Genomic DNA, 22116 nt, shown 5'->3' on the forward strand with positions numbered 1-22116 from the left:
ATCATGGAACAAAGATAGCATTCTTTATTGGCTCATCCAACTGCAACTATTTACATTAGTGCACCTTAGAACAAGGTGACCATTTCTGTCCACTAGCACACACATCTTTACCGGCTCTTTCTCAGTGGTTTACCATCCCTTCCCTTCTCCCCCTCCCAGGACTACTGCTCCTCCTCAATGGGGTCTCAGTGCCTGCAGCAGGACTGGTAGAAGGTCACTGTTTTGGCGCCGCTGCCACAGTTGATGGCCTAGCAGTACATACCGCGCCACCTCGGTCCCTGGAAAGGCCGGCTGCGGACTGCATCTCCTCAACATGGACAGCAGCACTCTGTGGTGGATGGGTTGCAGAGAGCGGCAGGGGCAAGAGTGGAATGATATTGTCCTGAGAGAGGACATTACGTTCCAACAGGACCGACATGCTGCTATTCCCCCAGGGCTGAGCCTCAGCATCTGGAGCTATCTGGCTGAGCACAAATTGCTGCCGTGCTTCGTCAACGTTACTTCCTCGTGCAACTGATGGGGCCCCAGACACGATGGCAGCAGTCAGTGCCCGTGTGGATTCAAGTTGGCTCTGCATCAGGGCAGACTGCGACTGCAGCACGCCACAGAACTGATCGATGCCACCACACACTGAAAACATGACAGTCTGCAGGCCTACCATAGCGTCGGCCTGATGCTCAATGGCTACTGCCATAGCTCATGCCACCATGTCTGGGACCCCATGGTCACTTGAAGCATCCAACATCCATTGGTATCTATCAAGGATCAGATCGATGGGCCACTGAGACACAAATGAAATTACTGAGGCGGCCTCCACCACACTCAAAGCATATTCAAAAAGGAGTTAGATGTAGTCCTTACTACTAGGGGGATCAAGGGGAATGGCGAGAATGCAGGAATGGGGTACTGAAGTTGCATGTTCAGCCATGAACTCATTGAATGGTGGTGCAGGCTCGAAGGGCCGAATGGCCTACTCCTGCACCTATTTTCTATGTTTTTATGCTTCTATGACAAAACACCCAGCAGATCGCTGTGCACCTGCAATAAATGTCTGGCGAGATCCTCGAAGTGGCCTGATCTTCAGAGTGCTGCTGAGCATCACTCAAGTGCAGCTCCAAGTGCTGCATAATTCTCAGATGTTGAGCCCATGCTTAACGGCCCAGTTAGTACATTCAGGTAAGTGTGCAATACCATGATTTTACACTGCTATCAATTCTTTAGATGTCAACACTGAATTTCGCGTTTGGATACCGTGTCTGAAGCGAGGCATTAAAAATCTCTCTCTCATAGTGACAATGCCTCAACAATGACAGTACCAAATTGCAACCCATAAGACTTTGGTGTCTGTGGTTGAGAACCAAAATAATGTCAGCAGATAGGTTACATTTTCTACTATTCAAAGTCATTGGGGAGAAAATCCAAATTCAAAAATACTGCCTTATCCACAGAGGCGTGGCATATGACCATCAGACACCACGAATGTGTTGTGAGACTTAATTTAGTGGGACAGAATCAGTTAGTTGGAAGAGGTACTGTTGTACCTGTGGATTATAAGTAAAGCTGTCAGCAATGTCAGTTTATTAGCAATGCTAATTTATTTGGTATGGGGCACATGTTGTACACTGTATGTCTTCATTGGGGTTAACTTTGGCTACTGGTTACTACTGTTTGGCTTCAGACTGCTCCATAGCAAGGTTCTATAATGATATTGTTGTGTAGGCATGTCTGTTCACTGTGTGATGTCTGTAACACTGTTATGCCACATTGAATGTACCCTTGTACTGTACACACCTTACCGGTACACTAGAGGATGCTGTTGCTGGAGACCCAGGGGTTGCCTGCACACGGCAGGTAACCCAGTATGAAAAGGGAACTCACAGCTTGTTGTTGGCACTCAGGAGCTGCTAATAAAGGACTGCAGATCTGCACAGTTTAAGTTTCATACCCTGCCTCGTAGAGTCATTACTAAAGGTGCCTACATACACTATAACTGGCGACGGGAATACGGGATCATAAACTACACGCTCAACATGTCTAACCTCAGCAACTTTCATCAATTTACGGAGGGGGAAGATTGGGACGCTTTTGTGGAAAGATTGGAACACTTCTTTATTGCCAACGACCTGGACGAGGACACACCGGCTACACGACCGAACAAACGCAGGGCCATCCTGCTTAGCAGTTGTGGGCCCACCATCTACGGTCTCATCAGGGACTTGCTAGGCCCGGAGAAGACAACTACCAAGAGCTATGAGGAACTTGTAACAATCATACAGGAACAACTAAAACCGAAAGAAAGCATCTCACAGCCAGGCACCGGTTCTACACTTACAAGCGATCTGAGGGCCAAGAAATTGCCAAGTATGCTGCACACTTAAGAAGACTAGCAGCACCGTGTGAGTTTGGCGACCACCTTAATGAAGCACTAAGGGACATATTTTTCATCGGAATCAGCCACGAAGGCCTCCTACACAAATTGCTCTCGGCTGACATCACAGTCACCCTGCAGAAAGCAATTCAACTGAGCCAGGCCTACATGGTTTCGGCCAGCGACTCCAGGCGAATACTGACCCAGGACTCTAAACCGGCGAGCGCAGTGCACCGCATGGACACTTCTAAAGGCAGAAATGCTGCCCCGAGTCCCGCAACACTGAGTCCGCCACATGGGGCAAACCGGATGGCCCTGTGCTGGCGCTGTGGAGGATAGAGGTGTACCAATGGATGTGGTGTATTTAGATTTCCAAAAGGCATTCGATAAGGTGCCACACAAAAGGTTACTGCAGAAGATAAAGGTACGCGGAGTCAGAGGAAATGTATTAGCATGGAGAGAGAATTGGCTGGTGAACAGAAAGCAGAGAGTCGGGATAAATGGGTCCTTTTCGGGTTGGAAATCGGTGGTTAGTGGTGTGCCACAGGGATCGGTGCTGGGACCACAACTGTTTACAATATACATAGATGACCTGGAAGAGGGGACAGAGTGTAGTGCAACAAAATTTGTAGATGACACAAAGATTAGTGGGAAAGCGGGTTGTATGGAGGACACAGAGAGGCTGCAAAGAGATTTAGATAGGTTAAGCGAATGGGCTAAGATTTGGCAGATGGAATACAATGTCGGAAAGTGTGAGGTCATCCACCTTGGGAAAAAAAACAGGAAAAAGGAATATTATTTGAATGGGGAGAAATTACAACATGCTGCGGTGCAGAGGGACCTGGGGGTCCTTGTGCATGAATCCCAAAAAGTTAGTTTGCAGGTGCAGCAGGTAATCAGGAAGGCGAATGGAATGTTGGCCTTCATTGCGAGAGGGATGGAGTACAAAAGCAGGGAGGTCCTGCTGCAACTGTATAGGATATTGGTAAGGCCACCCCTGGAGTACTGCGTGCAGTTTTGGTCACCTTACTTAAGGAAGGATATACTGGCTTTGGAGGGGGTACAGAGATGATTCACGAGGCTGATTTCGGAGATGAGGGGGTTACCTTATGATGATAGATTGAGCAGACTGGGTCTTTACTCGTTGAAGTTCAGAAGGATGGGGGGGTGATCTTATAGAAACATTTAAAATAATGAAAGGGATAGACAAGATAGAGGCGGAGAGGTTGTTTCCACTGGTCGGGGAGACTAGAACTAGGGGGCACAGCCTCAAAATATGGGGGAGCCCATTTAAAACCGAGTTGAGAAGGAATTTCTTCTCCCAGAGGGTTGTGAATCTGTGGAATTCTCTGCCCAAGGAAGCAGTTGAGGCTAGCTCATTGAATGTATTCAAGTCACAGATCGATATATTTTTAACCAATCAGGGAATTAAGGGTTACGGGGAGCGGGCGGGTAAGTGGAGCTGACCCCACGGCCAGATCAGCCATGATCTTATTGAATGGCGGAGCAGGCTTGAGGGGCTAGATGGCCTACTCCTGTTTCTAATTCTTATGTTCTTATGTTATGTTTTAAACCACAGGGCCCACCAGTGCCGCTACAAAGACTATGCATGCAAAGGCTGCAAAGAAAAAGGGCACCTTCAGAGAATGTGCAGAAAAGGCTGTACTCACTGTGTCTCTGATGAGTTGGCTAATCACCAGGGCTCTGTCACAGATGAAGATGAAACTGCTCTAACCCTGGGAGAAGAGTATGGAATCTTTACCTGCTCCACCGGAAGTTCTCCATAGATGCTGGAAGTGGACATTGATGGGGTGCCAGTCTCCATGGAGATCGACACAGGGGCGAGCCAGTCTGTGATGAGCCAAAAGACCTTTCAAAAAATTTGGAGGAATCCTGCCACTCGACCAAAACTGTCTCCTGTCCAGGCAAAGCTGCTCACCTTCACCAAAGGTAAAATCCAAATCGTTGGCAGTGTAGACGTCCAGGTCTCCCAGGGCGGCGTGTTGCACAAACTCCCCCTGTGGATTGTAGCCGGCGACGGTCCCACGCTGCTGGGCAGTAATTGGATGAACCGGGTCCACATCAGGTGAAGTGGTGCTGTGGAAGAAAAGACCACCACAGCCCTCCTGCAGCAAGACCACAAAATGGCTGCAGTGCCACAAGCAGCAGAACCTGTAATCAAAATGGCCTCCTCCATGCCATGAGTCAACATGGAGGAGCATCATGTGACATTGAGCAGCCAATCGGATTTGAAAGCTCCCTTAAAGGAGACCGGTAACCAAAAAAATTTAAAGGGGAAGTTCCAACTATTTGAGTACATGGAGTTTAAAGCTAAAGAGGCAATAAAAGGGTGCAAGTATGAAAATGTATGCAATGTAACCATGAATTGTGATGCTGGTTTAACTAATGTGACTAATGAGATGAATGCAGGTGTCAGTAAGGTTAAGAGCAAGTTTATTATGCTTAACAATAATGATAAAGATTGTGAAATGCCTAATGTAACCATGTCTGTTGAAACCAGGACACCCCAAAAGTGATGCAAATGCTGTAATGTATAATGTAGGCTCGACTATGTGTGATCAGAGCCAAGGTGTCATGTATACTGGTAGGACACTGCCAACGGACATTGGGTCCTACAGGGAGCATGCTGATGCCAATGGAATCCCCCTGTGGGAGACCCCCAGGTCCAGCAGGCTGCCTGACCATGTAGCCTGGACCTTTGGAACGAATGTGATGCCCCTTGCAGGACACACACACACCCAGTGGGAGCAGACGCACTACAGGGACAGTGGTCAATGGACAGCCCAGCCACCACCAATGGCAACCTGCACCAGACCAGCCCTACAGCCCCTGGCCACCAGGACCAACACCAGGAGCATGAGGCCAATACCCTCCAGCTTCACTGGCAAACCCTGGGATGACCTGACCCTCATCCCCATTGGTGGACAAGGAGCCCACCCAGTCCTGTGGCCCTGCCCACCACCCCAACTACCCACATCACAGTGTATACACACCACCCATTGCTGCCGTGGCTACCTCCCCGAGGGATCCCACAACAGTGACACCCACTTGGTTTGTGGGTGAGGGAGGGGAAACGTACGAGGCCAGCCTCAAGCACAGGGGTCACACCTGACAACCACACAACCCTCACCACAACCCCCCATAGCCCACCACTGATCACCTCTCCTGGTCATGACAACAAGGATAAGAAAAATGCTCAGGGGGGAGTATTGTTGTGTCGGCATGCCTGTTCACTGTGTGATGTCTGTAACACTGTTATGCCACATTGAATATACCCTTGTACTGTACACACCTTACCAGTACACCAGAGGGTGCTGTTGCTGGAGACCCAGGGGTTGCCTGCACACGGCAGGTAACCCAATATAAAAAGAAACACACAGCTTGTTGTTGGCACTCAGGAGCTGTAATAAAGGTCTGCAGGTCTGCACAGTTTAAGTATCATGCCCTGCCTCGTGGAGTCATTACTAAAGGTGCTGACATACACCACAGATAATAATAATTTTTATTTATATAGCGCCTTTAACGTAGCAAAGCATCCGAAGGCGCTTCACAGCCGTGTTACAAGACAAAACAGATACATTTGACACCGAGCCATAAAAGAAGAAATTAAGGCAGATGACCAAAAGCTTGGTTAAAGAGATAGATTTTAAGGGGCATCTTAAAGGAGGAAAGAGAGGCGGAGAGGTTTAGGGAAGGAGTTCCAGAGCTTAGGGTCCAAACAGCTGAAGGCACGGCCAATGATGGTTGAGCATAGAAACACAGAAAATAGGAGCAGTAGTTGGCCATTCGGCCCTTCGAGTCTGCACCACCATTCAATATGATCATGGCTGATCCTCTATCTCAACACCATATTCTCGCTTTTTCCCCATACCCCTTGATGCACTTTGTTTCTAAAAATCTATCTATCTCCCTCTTAAATATATTCAGTGACTTGACCTCCACAGCCTTCTGTGGTTGAGAATTCCACAGGTTCACCACCCTCTGAGTGAACAAATTTCTCCTCATCTTGGTCCTAAATTTCCTATCCGTATCCTGAGACTCTGACCCCTTGATCTAGATTTCCCAGCCCCGGGGAAACATCCTCCCTGCATCCATTCTATCCAACCCAGTCAGAATTTTATACGTTTCAATGAGATCCCCTCTCATTCTTCTAAACTCTAGTGAATACAGGCCTAATCGACCCAATCTCTTCGCATACGACAGTCTTGCCATCCCAGGAATCAGTCTGGTGAACCTTCACTGCACTCCTTCTGTAAAGTCCTGACCCTGTAGTACAGACTTACACGAGGCACATGCTGAAATCAAGGTCACTCTGGACCTGCACCTTTATTTCACAGCTCTCGAGTGCCACACTTGCCTGAGACCTCCTTTATATACCTGTGTGGGACAGATATGCTGTGTCTCCCGCAAGTGCATCCCTGGTGGTAAAGTATGCTTGTGGTTACAGGTCATATCTAGTTACAGTCAGGTATAGCATGGTAAGATACAATTATATACACTAGTGTGAGATACATGACATCAACCTCCCGCAAGGTCTTACTGTCTTTATAGATTCAGTCTCTCAGGTGGTCTACACTCTCGCGTGGAGCGTCTTAGTTGTGGTTCAGTTTTTTGCCTTGGTGCCTGTTTTTCTTTCAGTATGATTGCTGGTATCTCGCCTGGGCTGTCTGTTTCGTTCAGTATGATTGCTGATATCTCACCTGGGCTATCTGTTGAGACTGCCCTTTCCTCAGGTTGTTCTCTCTGTCTGTCCACCAGGTGTGGTGTGAGTTCCACATTGTAGTCTGCCTCTGGTTCTTCAGTGTTATTAGTGAATCTACTTTTTACTTGGCCTACATGCCTCCGGCAGATTTGGCCATTGTCCATTTGTACAACCAGTAGCATGTTTCCTTCCGTGCCTGTTACTGTCCCTGCAAGCCATTTGGGACCCCTGCCATAGTTTAGCACAAACACTTTGTCCCCTATCTCATTCCATCTCCCCCTCGAATTTCGGTCATGGTACTCAGTTAGCTTCCAGCGCTTTGCCTCAACAATTTCATGCATGTCTGGGAGGATTAACGAGAGCCTAGTCTTCAAGGTCCGTTTCATCAATAGTTGCGCGGGGGGAACCCCAGTCAACGAATGCGGACGAGATCTGTATGCCAGCAGCAGTCGCGACAGGCGGCTCTGCAGCGTGGGACCTTGGATTTTTAGCATGTCTTGTTTAACGATTTGCACTGCTCGCTCCGCCTGGCCATTGGAGGCCGGCTTGAACGGTGCCGTCTTAACGTGATTTATGCCGTGGTCAACTATAAAATCTTGAAATTCTGCGCTGGTGAAGCACGGACCATTATCACTGACCAATATGACAGGAATTCCATGCGTTGCAAACATGGTTCTAAGGTTCTCCACAGTGGTGGAGGTGGTGCTCGAGTTTAAAATGGTGCACTCGATCCACTTTGAAAATGCATCGACGACTACGAGGAACATTTTGCCCATGAATGGGCCCGCATAGTCTGCATGCACCTGCGACCACGGTTTTGTGGGCCAGGACCAGAGGCTTAGGGGGGGCCTCCCTGGGGGAATTACTGAGTTGGGCACAAATGGTTCACCGCCGGACGCAGAGCTCCAAGTCCGCGTCAATGCCAGGCCACCAGACGTGAGATTTGGCTATGGCCTTCATAAGGACAATCCCCGGGTGCTCGCAGTGGAGCTCCCGGACAAACGCCTCTCTGCCTCGCAGAGGCATAACTACTCGGCTGCCCCACATCAGGCAGTCTGCCTGTAGTGATAGTTCATGCATGCACCTATGGAAAGGTTTGATCTCCTCGGGACAGGCATCACGAACCTCTGCCCAGTCATCAATGAAAACACATCTTTTGATGAAGGATAACGTGAGGTCGCTGGTCGTCCATGCTCTGATTTGGTGAGCCGTCATGGGTGAATCTGTGGATGCAAAGGCATTGATTGCCATGACCATCTCACAGTCCTGTTCGTCGGACCCTTCCATGGTTGCCAGGGGTAGTCTGCTAAGCGTATTGGCACAGTTGTCTGTGCCTGGTCTGTGCCTTATTGTGTAGTCGTAAGACGCCAGCATGAGTGCCCACCACTGAATGCACACCAAGCCGTTGGCACTTATTGCCTTGCACTCGGATAGCAGGGACGTGAGGGGGTTGTGGTTGTAAAGTCCTGTCCCCTCAGTACAGATTCACACGAGGCATGTAGTGAAGTAAAGGTCACTCTGGACCTGCACCTTTATTTCACAGCTCTGGAATGCAGCACTTGCCTGAGACCTGTCCTTATATACCTGTCTCTTACAAGTGCACACCTGGTGGTAAGGTATACTGGTGGTTACAGGTCATATCTTATTACAGTCATGTATAGCATGTTAGGATACAGTTATATATATAATAATGTAAGATACATCCCCCAAGGTCTTATTGTCTTTATAGGTTCAGTCTCTCAGGTGGTCTACGCTCTCGCGTGGAGCGTCTGAGTTGTGGTTCAGTTATTTGCCTTGGTGTCTGTTTTTCTTTGGGTGTGGTTGCTGGTATCTTGCCTGGGCTGTCTGTTTCAATTGGTGTGATTGTTGTTGACTCGCCTGAGCTGTCTGTTGGGATTGCCCTTTCCTCAGGTTGTTCCCTCTGTCTGCCCACCAGGTGTGGTGTGAGTTCCACATTGGAGTCTGCCTCTGGTTCCGCAGTGTTGTTGGTAAATCTGCTTTTGACTTGGTCTACATGCCTCCGGCGGGTTTTGCCATTGTCCATTTGTACTACCAGTAGCCTGTTTCCTTCCTTGCCCATTACTGATCCTGCAAGCCATTTGGGACCCCTGCCATAGCTTAGTACAAACACTTTGTCCCCAATCTCATTCCATCTCCCCCTCGAATTTCTGTCATGGTACTCAGTCAGCTTACGGCGCTTTGCCTCAACGATTTCGTGCATGTCTGGGAGGATTAATGAGAGCCTTGTTTTTAAAGTCCTTTTCATCAACAGTTGCGCGGGGGGATCTCAGTCAATGAGCGCGGACGAGATCTGCATGCCAGCAGCAGTCACGACAGGCGACCCTGCAGCGTAGGACCTTGGATTTTAAGCATGCCTTGTTTAATGATTTGCACTGCTCTCTCCGCCTGGCCGTTGGAGGCCGGCTTGAACGGTGCCGTCTTGACATGATTTATGCCGTGGTCAATTATAAAGTCATGGAATTCTGCGCTGGTGAAGCACGGACCATTGTCACTGACCAATATGTCAGGGATTCCGTGCGTTGCAAACATGGCTGTGAGGCTCTCCACAGTGGTGGAGGTTGTGCTCGAGTTTAAAATGGTGCATTCGATCCACTTTGAAAATGCATCTACAACTACGAGGAACATTTTGCCCATGAATGGGCCCGCATAGTCTACGTGCACCCGCGACCACGGTTTCGTAGGCCAGGGCCAAGGGCTCAGTGGAGCTTCCCTGGGGGCATTGCTCAGTTAGGCACAAATGTTGCACCTTCGGACGCAGAGCTCCAGGTCCGAGTCAATACCAGGCCACCAGACGTGGGATCTGGCTATGGCCTTCATGAGAACGATCCCCAGGTGCTCGCGGTGGAGCTCCCGGACAAATGTCTCTCTGCCTCGCAGAGGCATGACTACTCGGCTGCCCCACATCAGGCAGCATGCTTGTAGTGATAGCTCATGCATGCGCCTGTGAAAGATTTTTAATTCCTCGGGGCAGGCATCACGAGCCTTTCCCAGTCACTGGTTAGGACACATCTTTTTACTAAGGATAACGTAGGGTCGCTGGCCGTCCAGGCTCTGATTTGGCGAGCCGTCATGGGCGAACCTGTGGACTCAAAGGCATTGATTGCCATGACTATTTCACAGTCCTGTTCGTCAAACCCTTCCGTGGTCACCAGGGGTAGCCTGCTGAGCGCGTCGGCACAGTTGTCTGTGCCTGGTCTGTGCCTTATGGTATAGTCGTAGGACGCCAGCATGAGTGCCCACCATTGAATTCGCGCCGAGGTGTTGGCGTTTATTGCCTTGCTCTCGGATAGGAGGGACGTGAGGGGCTTGTGATCAGTTTCTAACATGAACTTGGCCCCGAAAAGTTATTGGTGCATCTTTTTGACACCGTACACACACGCGAGCGCCTCCTTCTCTACCATTCCGTACCCGCGCTCCGCCCACGAAAGTGACCTGGAGGCATAAGCTATAGGTTGTAATTTGCCCGCACTATTGACATGTTGCAAAACGCACCCGACCCCATACGCTGACGCATCGCATGTGAGAACTAGCTTTTTACCTGGGTCAAAGAAAGTCAAAACACTGTTGGAACACAGAAGGTTGTGTGCCTTATCGAAGGCGCGTTCCTGGGCGACCCCCAAAACCAATCGCATCCCTTCCTGAGTGGCACGTGGAGAGGCTCCAGCAGCGTGCTTAAGTTCTGCATAAAGTTCCTAAAGTAATTGAGTAGCCCGAGAAAGGCACGCAGTTCTGAGACATTCCAGGGCCTGGGTGCCAGGCGAATTGCTTCTGTTTTGGACTCTGTTGGGCGGATTCCATCAGCGGCAATCCTTCTGCCCAAAAATTCAACCTCGAGTGCGAGAAACAGGCTCTTGGATTTCTTAACTCGTAGACCTACCCAATCCAACCGCTTTAGTACTTCCTCCAAAATACGGAGATGGGAGTCGGTGTCCCTGCCCGTGATAAGTATGTCGTCTTGAAATACAACCGTCCCCGGGATGGACTTGAGCAGACTCTCCATGTTGCGCTGGAATATGGTAACTGCCGACCTGATGCCGAATGGGCATCGATGTGTGTTGATGGTGGTGAGTAGATTGGATTCCTCGGTCAATTCTTGCGTCATATACGCAGATGTGAGGTCTAATTTTGAGAAAAGTTTATCTCCAGCCAATATGGCAAATAAGTCCTCTGCTCTGGGCAGTATGTATTGGTCCTGTAGGGAGACTCTGTTTATGGTAGATTAGTAGTCCCCACAGATTCGTACGGGTCCATCAGGCTTCATGACTGGGACGATGGGACTTGCCCAGTCGCTAAATTCCACAGGTGATATAATGCCTTCCCGCAGAAGCCTGTCTAGTTCATGTTCAATCTTTTCCCTCATCACATACGGTACAGCTCTGGCCTTGTGATGGACCGGTCTAGCATCCTGTGTGATGTAGATTTTGACTTTGGCCCCCTTGAAAGTGCCCACACCTGGCTGAAAGAGATGTTCAAATCGCTTTATAACTGTTGAGCAGGAAGTCCATTCCTCTAATGACATGGCATGGATATCATCCCATTTCCAATTTAGTTTTGCCAGCCAGCTTCTCCCCAGCAGTGCTGGGGGGTCTCCGGGGACAATCCACAGGGGAAGTCGGTTCACTATATTTTGTGTGTGACAGAGAGCATGGCACTGCGAGGACTGGTACGATTTCTTTGGTATAGGTCCTTAGTGTGGTGTCGATCCTTGTGAGTTTTGGTCTGTCTCTTTTATGCGGCCACAGTTGTTCAAATTGTTGAGCGCCCATGAGAGATTGACTCGCTCCCATATCCAGCTCCATGTTGACAGATATCCCGTTGAGTAGGAACCTCATCATTATAGGAGGCGTTCTGTTATAGGAGCAGCGGCCATTGATCGTGTTGACCCACTGTACACCGGTGTCCCCACCATTGTCTGGTCTGCTTTCCGATCCATCCGATTCGTATACCAGCCGAGCTGCCGTTTATTTGCACATGCGGGCCAAATGCCCTGTATATTCACAATTTTTGCAAACAGCCTGCTGAAATCGACATCCCCATGACGAGTGCCCACCCCCACACCTCCAGCACAGAACTGTTCCATTGTTCAAAGAGTTTCCAAAGAATGAGCTGTGTCTGGCTGATCTCTCTTGAGCTTCTCTCAGTTTGTAGTTGATTGCTTGCATTGTGGGTTGATGAGGTGTAAACGGCCGTTCCTGTGGCCTTTGATGGCTTCTGCCTGCTGTCGAGAACCTGTTCTCCCGGTTTTGTCTGTGTGTGGGGGTAGCAGCTTGTTTAGTGCTGTGAACTTCTTGTTCCAATATTTCATTAGTTGTCGTACCTGCATTGTAAATCAACCTCGTTTCTTCTTCCCCTACCAAGAATGTCTGTGCAACCAGTGCTGCCTCTAAGGTCAGGTTCTTGGTCTCTATGAGCTTTCAGAATATGCCTGCGTGGCCTATTCCTTCAATGAAAAAGTCTTAGCATTTCTCTCCTCAGTTCATCGGAGAACTCACATAAACTAGCCAACCTCCGAAGTTCTGCCACAAAGTCGGGTATGCTCTGGCCCACACAGCGTCTGTAGTTGTAGAACCTGTGTCTGGCCATGTGTAGGCTGCTCGCTGACTTCAGGTGGTCTCTTACCAGTGTGCTCAATTCTTCAAACGACTTGCTTGCTGGTTTCTTGGGTGCCAACAGATCCTTCATTAAAGCGTATGTTTTCAAGCCACAGCTGGTCAAGAGATGGGCTCTTCTCTTGTCTGCGTTATCGTCGCCTAACCAGTCTTTGGTTACAAAGCTTTACTGGAGCCTTTCTATAAAGTCCTCCCAAGTGTCTCCCGCATTGAACTTTTCATCTGATCCGTTGTTCGCCATTCTGTGGATTCTGTAATCCCATCCTCGTCGCCACTGTAAATTCCTGTCCCCTCAGTACAGATTCACACGAGGCATGTAGTGAAGTCAAGGTCACTCTGGACCTGCACCTTTATTTCATAGCTCTGTAATGCAGCACTTGCCTGAGACCTGTCCTTGTATACCTGTCTCTTGCAAGTGCACCGTTGGTAAGGTATGCTGGTGGTTACAGGTCATATCTTATTACAGTCATGTATAGCATGTTAGGATACAGTTATATATATAATCATGCAAGACACATGACAGTGGTCGGTTTCTAACGCGAAATTGGTCCCGAAAATGTATTGGTACATCTTTTTGACACCGTACACGCACACGAGCACCTCCTTCTCAACCATACCGTACCCACGCTCCGCCCGCAAAAGTGACCTGGAGGCATAAGCGATGGGTTGTAATTTACCTGCATCATTGACATGCTGTAAAATGCACCTGACCCCGTACGCTGATGCATCACATGTAAGAACTTGCTTTTTACCTGGGTCAAAAAAGGCTAAAACGGTGTTGGAACATAAAAGGTTGCATGCCTTATTGAAGGTGCGTTCTTGGGCGTCCCCCCAAAACCAATCGCACCCCTTTCTGAGTAGTGCCTGGAGAGGCTCCAGCAGTGTACTCAAGTTCTGCATAAAGTTCCCAAAGTAATTGAGCAGCCCGAGAAAGGCGCGCAGCTCCGAGACATTCAGGAGCCTGGGTGCCAGACGAATTGCTTCGGTTTTGGATTCTGTTGGGCGGATTCCACCACCGGCAATCCTTCTGTCCAAAAATGCAAGAAACAGACACTTGGATTTCTTAACTCTTAGGCCTACCCGATCCAATTGACTTAGTACTTCCTCCAAATTGCGGAGATGGGAGTCGGTGTCCCTGCCCATGATAAATATGTCATCTTGAAACACAACTGTCCCCGGGATGGACTTGAGCAGACTCTCCATGTTGCGTTGGAATATAGCAGCTGCCGACCTGATGCCGAATGGGCATCGATTGTACATGAAAAGGCCTCGATGTGTGTTGATGGTGGTGAGTAGCTTAGACTCTTCGGTCAGTTCTTGCATCATATATGCAAATGTGAGATCTGGTTTCGAAAAAAGTTTTCCTCCAGCCAACGTGGCAAATAGGTCCTCCGCTCTGGGCAGTGGGTATTGGTCCTGTAGGGAGACTCTGTTTATGGTAGACTTGTAATCCCACAGATTCATATGGATCCATCAGGCTTCATGACGGGGATGATGGGACTTGCCCAGTCGCTAAATTCCACGGGTGAGATAATGCCTTCCCGCAGAAGCCGGTGCAGTTCGTGTTCAATCTTTTCCCTCATCACATAAGGCACAGCTCTAGCCTTGTGATGGGCCGGTCTGGCATTCTGTGTGATGTAGATTTTAACTTTAGCCCCTTTGAAGGTGCCCACACCTGGCTGAAAGAGATATTCAAAATGACTTATATCTGTTGAGCAGGAGGTCCATTCCTCTGATGACATGGCGTGAACATCATCCCATTTCCAATTTAGTTTTGCCAGCCAGCTTCTCCCCAACAGTGCTGGGAGATCTCCGGGGACAATCCACAGGGGAAGTTGGTTCACCGTCCCTTTGTGTGTGACTGCGAGCATGGCGCTGCCAAGGACTGGGACGATTTCTTTGGTATAGGTCCTTAGTTTGGTGTCGATCCTTGTGAGTTTTGGTCTGTTGCTTTTGTGAGGCCACAGCTGTTCAAATTGTTGGACGCTCATGAGAGATTGACTAGCTCCCGTGTCCAGTTCCATGTTGACAGGTATCCAGTTGCGTAGGACCCTCATTATTATTGGAGGCGTCTTGTTGTAAGAACAGTGGACATTGATCGTGTTAACCCGCTGTACCTTGGCGTCCCGGGCACTGTCCCCACCGTCTTCTGGTCCGCTTTTCGACCCTTCCGATTCATATACCAGCCGAGCTGCTGTTTTTCTGCACATGCGAGCCAGATGCCCTGTATAGTTGCAGTTTCTGCAAACAGCATGCTGAAATCGACACCCCCTTGTTGAGTGCCTTCCCCCACATCTCCAATACAGACCGCTTCCATTGTTTCCGAAGGATGAGCTGCGTCTGGCTGATTGCTCTTGAGCTTCTCTCAGTCTGTAGTTGATTGCTCGCATTGTGGGTTGATGAGGTGTGAACGACCGTTCATGTGGCCCTTGATGGCTTCTGGTGCCACTGCCTGCTGTTGAAGGCCTGCTCTCCTGCCTTTGTCTGTGTGTGGGGTAGCGGCTTGTTTCACGCTGTGAACCCCTTGTTCCGATGTTTCGTTAGTTGTCGTACCCGCAGTATAGATCAACTTCGTTTCTTCGTCTCCTGCCAAGAATGTCTGTGCAACCAGTGCTGCTGCCTCTAGGGTCAAGTTCTTGGTTTCTATAAGCTTTTGGAATATGCCCGCATGGCCTATTCCTTCAATAAAAAAATCTCTCAGTACTTCTCTCCTTAGTTCATCGGAGAACTCAGATAAACTAGCCAGCCTCCGAAGTTCCGCCACAAAGTTGGGTATGCTCTGGCCAACATAGCGTCTGCAGTTGTAGAACCTGTGTCTGGCCATGTGTAGGCTGCTCGCTGGCTTCAGGTGGTCTCTCACCAGTGTGCTCAACTCCTCAAACGACTTGCTTGCTGGTTTCTCAGGTGCCAGCAGGTCCTTCATTAAGGCGTATGTTTTTGAGCCACAGCTGGTCAAGAGATGGGCTCTTCTCTTGTCTGCCATATCATCGCCCAACCAGTCTTTGGTTACAAAGCTTTGCTGGAGCCTTTCTATAAAGTCCTCCCAATTGTCTCCAGCATTGTATTTCTCATCTGAGCCGCTGGTAGCCATTCTGTGGAGTCTGTGATCCCGTAACTCGTCGCCACTGTAAAGTCCTGACCCTGCAGTGCAGACTTACACGAGGCACATGCTGAAGTCAAGGTCACTCTGGACCTGCACCTTTATTTCACAGCTCTTGAGTGCCACACTTGCCTGAGACCTCCTTTACATACCTGTGTGGGACAGGTATGCTGTGTCTCCCGCAAGTGCACCCCTGGTGGTAAAGTATGCTTGTGGTTACAGGTCATATCTAGTTACAGTCATGTATAGCATGGTAAGATATAGCTATATACACTAGTGTGAGATACATGACACCCTCTAGGGCAAGTAGATCCTTTCTTTGGTGAGGAGACCAAAACTCCAGGTGCGGTCTCACCAAGGCCCTGTATAACTGTAGTAAGACCTTCTTGCTCCTGTATTCAAATCCTCTTGCAATGAAGTCCAACTGCTTGTGCATCTGCATGTTTGCATTCAATGACTGGTGTACAAGGACACCTAGGCCCCTCTGTACATCGACACTTCCCAAGACATCACCATTTAAATAATACTTTGTCCTTTTGTTTTTGCTGCCAAAGTGGATAACTTCACATTTATCCACGTTATACTGCATCTGCCATGTGTTTGCCCACTCACTCAACCTATCTAAATCGCCTTGCAGCGTCTTTGCATCCTCCTCACAACTCACAATCCCACCTAGTTTTGTGGCGTCAGCAAACTTGGAAATATTACATTTGGTTCCCTCATCCAAATCATTTATATATATTGTGAATAGCTGGGGCCCCAGCACTGATCCCTGTGGTACTCCACTAGTCACTGCCCGCCACCCCAAAAAAGACCTGTTTATTCCTACTCTCTGTTTCCTGTCAGTTAACCAATTTTCAATCCATGTCAGTACATTACCCACAATCCTATGTGCTTTAATTTTGCACGCTAACCTCTTATGTGGGACTTTATCCAAGGCCTTCTGAAAATTCAAATACACTACATTCACTGGTTTGTCCTTATCTATTCTATCAGTTACATCCTCAAAAAACTCCAGTAGGTTTGTCAAAGATGATTTTCCTTTCATAAATCCATGTTGACTTTGTTTAATCCCGTTGATATTATCTAAGTGTGCCGTTATCACATCCTTTATAATAGACTCTAGCATTTTCCCTACTACTGATGTCAGGCTAACTGGTCTGTAGTTCCCCGTTTTCTCTCTCCCTCCTTTTTTAAATAGTGGGGTTACATTTGCCCCCCTCCAATCTGCAGGAACTGTTCCATAATCTATAGAATTTTGGAAGATGACAATCAATGCATCCACTATTTCTATGGCTACATCGTTTAGTACTCTGGGATGTAGATCATCAGGCCCTGGGGATTTATCGGCCTTCAGTCCCATTAGTTTCTCCAGCACTATTTTCTTATTAATAATAATTTCCTTTAATTCCTCTTGCTCACTCGACCCTTGGTTCCCTAGCATTTCTGGGACATTATTTGTGTCCTCTTCCGTGAAGACAGAACTGAAGTATTTATTTAATTGTTCTGCCATTTCCTTGTTCCTCATTACAAATTCTCCCATTTCTGTCTGTAAAGGGCCTACATTTGTCTTCACTAATCTTTTTCTTTTTATGTACTTGTAGAAACTTTTGCAGTCAGTTTTTATGTTCCTTGAAAATTTACTTCCATATTCTATTTTTCCCCTCTTAATCAATCTCTTGGTCCTTTTTTGCTGAATTCTAAACTGCTCCCAATCCTCAGGCTTGCTACTTTTTCTGACAACTTTGTATAACTCCTCTTTGGATCTAATGCTATCCTTAATTTCTTTTGTTAGCCATGGCTGGGCCACTTTTCCTTTTGTGTTTTTACGCCAGAAAGGAATGTATAACTGTTCCAATTCATGCAATCATTCCTTAAATATTAGCCATTGCCTATCCACCATCGTGCCTTTTAATGAATCTTTCCAATCTAGCATAGCCAATTCATTCCTCATACCTTCGTAGTTATAATGAGAGATGTTAAAGAGGGCAGAATTAGAGGAGCACAGACATCTTGTGGGGTTGTAAATGCAAATATAAAGGACATCAGGATCCACATTTAGAATTTTTGCTCATATGCTCCAACAGTGATGCCAAAATGAAGATTATAAACTGTTTGGGGTTTTTCCATCACATCCTTCCTGTTAGTTTTCTCCTTTCATCTGAGTTCTTCAAAAGTTATGTTTATAGGTTGAAAATGAGTTTCAGTTGGTTCCACACATTGCTATAAGTTCTCTTTCTTTTCAGGAGAGGTTTGTGTTCTGCATACTTTCCATGAGGAAATATATGAATTTACTGGCCCAGAAATGTTCCAGTACAGCTACGGCATCTACCCGACAATGTGGAAAATTGCCCAGTTATGTCCTATTCAGAAAAAGCAGGACAAATCCAATCTTGCCAATTACCGACCGATCAGTCTACTCTAAATCCTCAGCAAAGTGATGGAAGGTATCAGCGACAGTCCTATCATGCTGCACTTATTCACTAATAACCTGCTCACTGATGCCCAGTTGGGTTCCGCGAGGACCACTCAGCTCCAGACCTCAATAAACATGGAAAAAAGAGCTGAATTCCAGAGGTGAGGTGACAGTGACTGCCCTTGACATCAGGAGCTCTAGTAAAATTGAAGTCAATGGGAATCAGGGAGAAAACTCTCCACTGGCTGCAGTCACACCAAGCACAAAGAACATAAGAACATAAGAAATAGGAGCAGGAGTAGGCCATTTGGCCCCTCAAGCCTGCTCCGCCATTTAATAAAATTATGACTGATCTGATTATGGACACAGCTCCACTTCCCTGCCTGCTCCCTGTTGTAGGGCACTTTCAAAGGCGAAGGCACCTACAGAATGTATATCTATATATGTGTAAAATGGCTGCCAGACATAAGATGGCAGCCAGTGATTCCGCAAAGCACTAGGGGTATTAGCTAACCAAGTTGGCTAGCTATCTGGATAGCTGATGACACTGCAGTTCAGCAGAATGTCTTTATTCAACAACCCCAGACAAGATGTCCAAACAGAACACTGAACAAAGGAATCCCTGAAAGTATGTTAAGATAAGAAAGTCAGGCACAGGCAGAACCCAAGAACAACAGAGATAAGGGGGGCAGTCTGGACATGAATCAGCTCCAGCTAAACATGAACTGACCATGCAGCCCTTTGATGCTTGAGGATCAATTCTATTGCCCTAACGAAACCTGTATGTAATCTATAATCTATAATCGTGTCCAGCCGACATTGGTTGAGTAATTGTAGTGAACTGTTGTAAAACATATAATATCACTGAATTTCTTTGTTCGACGGAGAATAGTGCCTGGTGTAACCCAGAGGCTTTCTCTCCGCTGGCGTAATAAAGGCCATTTTGATGTTGGAACCGACCCAGAGTGTCGAGTGATTCTTCCTGGGAAACCTTTATTTCCTTATCGCTCAAAAATCTGTCTATCTTCGTTTTAAATATAATCAATGACCAGCCTCCACAACTCTCTGGGGTAGAGAATTCCACAGATTTACAACCTGTTGAGAGAAGAAATTCCTCCTCATCTCAGTTTTAAATGGGCAGCCACTTATTCTGAGACTATGCCCCCTAGTTTTATTTTCCCCTATGTGGAACTACCCTCTATGCATCCACCTTGTCGAGCCCCTTAATTATCTTATATGTTTCGATAAGATCATCTCTCATTCTTCTGAACTCCAATAAATTCAAAGGAAGATGACTATGGTTGTTAGAGGCCAATCATCTCAGCCCCAGGACATTGCTGCAGGGCAGTGTCCTAAGCCTAACCATCTTCAACTGCTTCATCAATGACCATCCCTCCATCATAAGATCAGACATGGGGATGTTCGCTGATGACTGCACATTCATCAGATAATGGAGTACTCCGTGCCTGCCTGCAACAAGGACTTTACATTATTCAGGCTTAGGCTGATAAGTGACAAGTAACATTTGCACCATTCACGTGCCAAGCAATGACCATCTCCAACATGAGAGAGTCTAACCAGTGCCCCTTGACATTTAACGGCATTATCATCGTTGAATCCCCCACCATCAACATCCTGGGGTTCACTAATAACCAAAAATCGAACTGGACCAGCCACAAAAATACTGTGGCTATAGAGCAAGTCAGAGGCAGGGTATTCTAGGGCAAGTGTCTCACCTCATAACTCCCCAAAACCTTTTTCATTATCTACAAGGCACAAGTCAACAGTGTGATGAAATATTCTTCTCTTGCCTGGATGACTGCAGCTCCAACAACACACAAGAAGCTTGACACCATCCAGGACAAAACAGCCTGCATGATTGACACCCCATCCACCACCTCAAACATTCACTCCCTCCACCAGCGGCACACCGTGGCTGCTGTGTGTACCATCTACAAGATGCACTGCAGCAACCCGCCAAGACTTCTTCGACAGCATCTCTCAAACCGACAACTTCTACCACCTAGAAGGAAAAGTGCAGCTGGCGCATGGGAACAACATCACCTTCAAGTTCCCTTCCAAGTCATACACCATTTAATGCAGAAAAGTGCTATATTTTGGTAGGAAGAAGGAGGAGAGGCAGCATAAGCTAAAGGGTACAATCCTAAATGGGGTGTATGAACTGAGTGATCTGGGGGTATATGTGCACAAATCATTGAAGGTGGCAGGTCAGGTTGAGAAAATGGTTAAAAAAGCATATGGGATCCTGGGCTTCATAAATAGAGACATAGAGTACAAAAGCAAGGAAGTTATGATGAACCTTTATAAAACACTTGTCCAAACTCAACTGGAACTGTTGTGTATCTGTAAAGCATGCACTTCATGCTCCGCCACCAGGGAGTGCATCCACTGAAGTCCCAAGGGATTCCAGCATTCCTTGGGAGCACTGTATATATGCCGGCCCGTAAGACCTGTTCCTCACTCTGGAGTGCCTTAATAAAGACTGAGGTCACTGTAACTTTAACCTCCCTGTGTGCAGTCTCATCTGTGTTAGGAACACAATAACTGGCAACGAGTATACGAATCGAATGCAAAGATGCAGCAAACTGTGGGCATCCTAGAGAAGTTCTCGGAGGGTGAAGACTGGGAAGCCTATGTCGAACGGCTAGACCAGTATTTTATAGCCAACGAGCTGGACGGAGAAGGAAGCGCTGCAAAAAGGAGAGCGGTCCTCCTCACGGTCTGCGGGGCACCGACTTACAGCCTCATGAAGAATCTTCTGGTTCCAGTGAAACCCACAGATAAGTCATATGAGGAGCTGTGTACACTGGTTCAGGAGGATCTTAACCCGAGGGAGAGCGTGCTGATGGTGAGGTATCGGTTCTACACGTGCCAGCGATCTGAAGGTCAGGAAGTGGCGAGCTATGTCTCCGAGCTAAGGTGACTTGCAGGACAATGTGAGTTTGATGGCTACCTGGAGCAGATGCTCAGAGACTTTTTTGTACTGGGCATTGGCCATGAGACCATCCTACGAAAACTTTTGACTGTAGAGACACCGAGCCTCAGTAAGGCCATTGCGATAGCACAGGCATTTCTGTCCACCAGTGAAAACACCAAACAAATCTCTCAGCACACAAGCGCTAGCAATGTTCATAAATTAACTGGAACTGTGTTTGCGAGCAGAAATGCACAGGGCAGAAACCACGAGACTGCAACTGCCAGCAGGCCTCAGGTGACCCAGATGACTCATATTCCACAACAAAGGATGAATGCAAGGCAATTCACACCTTGTTGGTGTTGTGGAGGCTTCCATTCAGCCTATTCATGCCGCTTCAAAGGGTATGTTTGCAAGAGCCGTGGAACAATGGGGCACCTCCAACGAGGTATGAATTGCCTTACATTCAAGCTGCAAGCTCTGCAAAACCTGCTAACCACCACGTGGCAGAGGAAGATCGGTCCATGATGGATCAAAGCAATTTTGAGCCTCAGAGAGAGGAGGCAATTGCTGAAGTACACGGGTGCACACATTTTTGAAGAAACGTCCACCTATAATGCTAAACGTAAAATTGAATGGCTTACCCGTAGCCATGGAACTGGACACTGGTGATAGCCAATCCATCATGAGTAAAAAGATTTTTGAGAGACTGTGGTGCAACAAGGCACTCAGACCAACCCTGAGCCCCATCCACACGAAACTGAGAACGTACACCAAAGAGCCGATCACTGTCCTGGGCAGCGCCATAGTCAAGGTCACCTACGAAGGCACGGTGCATGAACTGCCACTCTAGATTGTCCCAGGCGGTGGCCCCACACTGCTTGGAAGGAGCTGGCTCGGCAAAATCCGCTGGAACTGGGATGACATCCGAGCGCCATCACATG

The sequence above is a fragment of the Pristiophorus japonicus genome, chromosome 6 (assembly GCF_044704955.1).
Source record: "Pristiophorus japonicus isolate sPriJap1 chromosome 6, sPriJap1.hap1, whole genome shotgun sequence".
Classification (NCBI taxonomy): Eukaryota; Metazoa; Chordata; class Chondrichthyes; family Pristiophoridae; genus Pristiophorus; species Pristiophorus japonicus.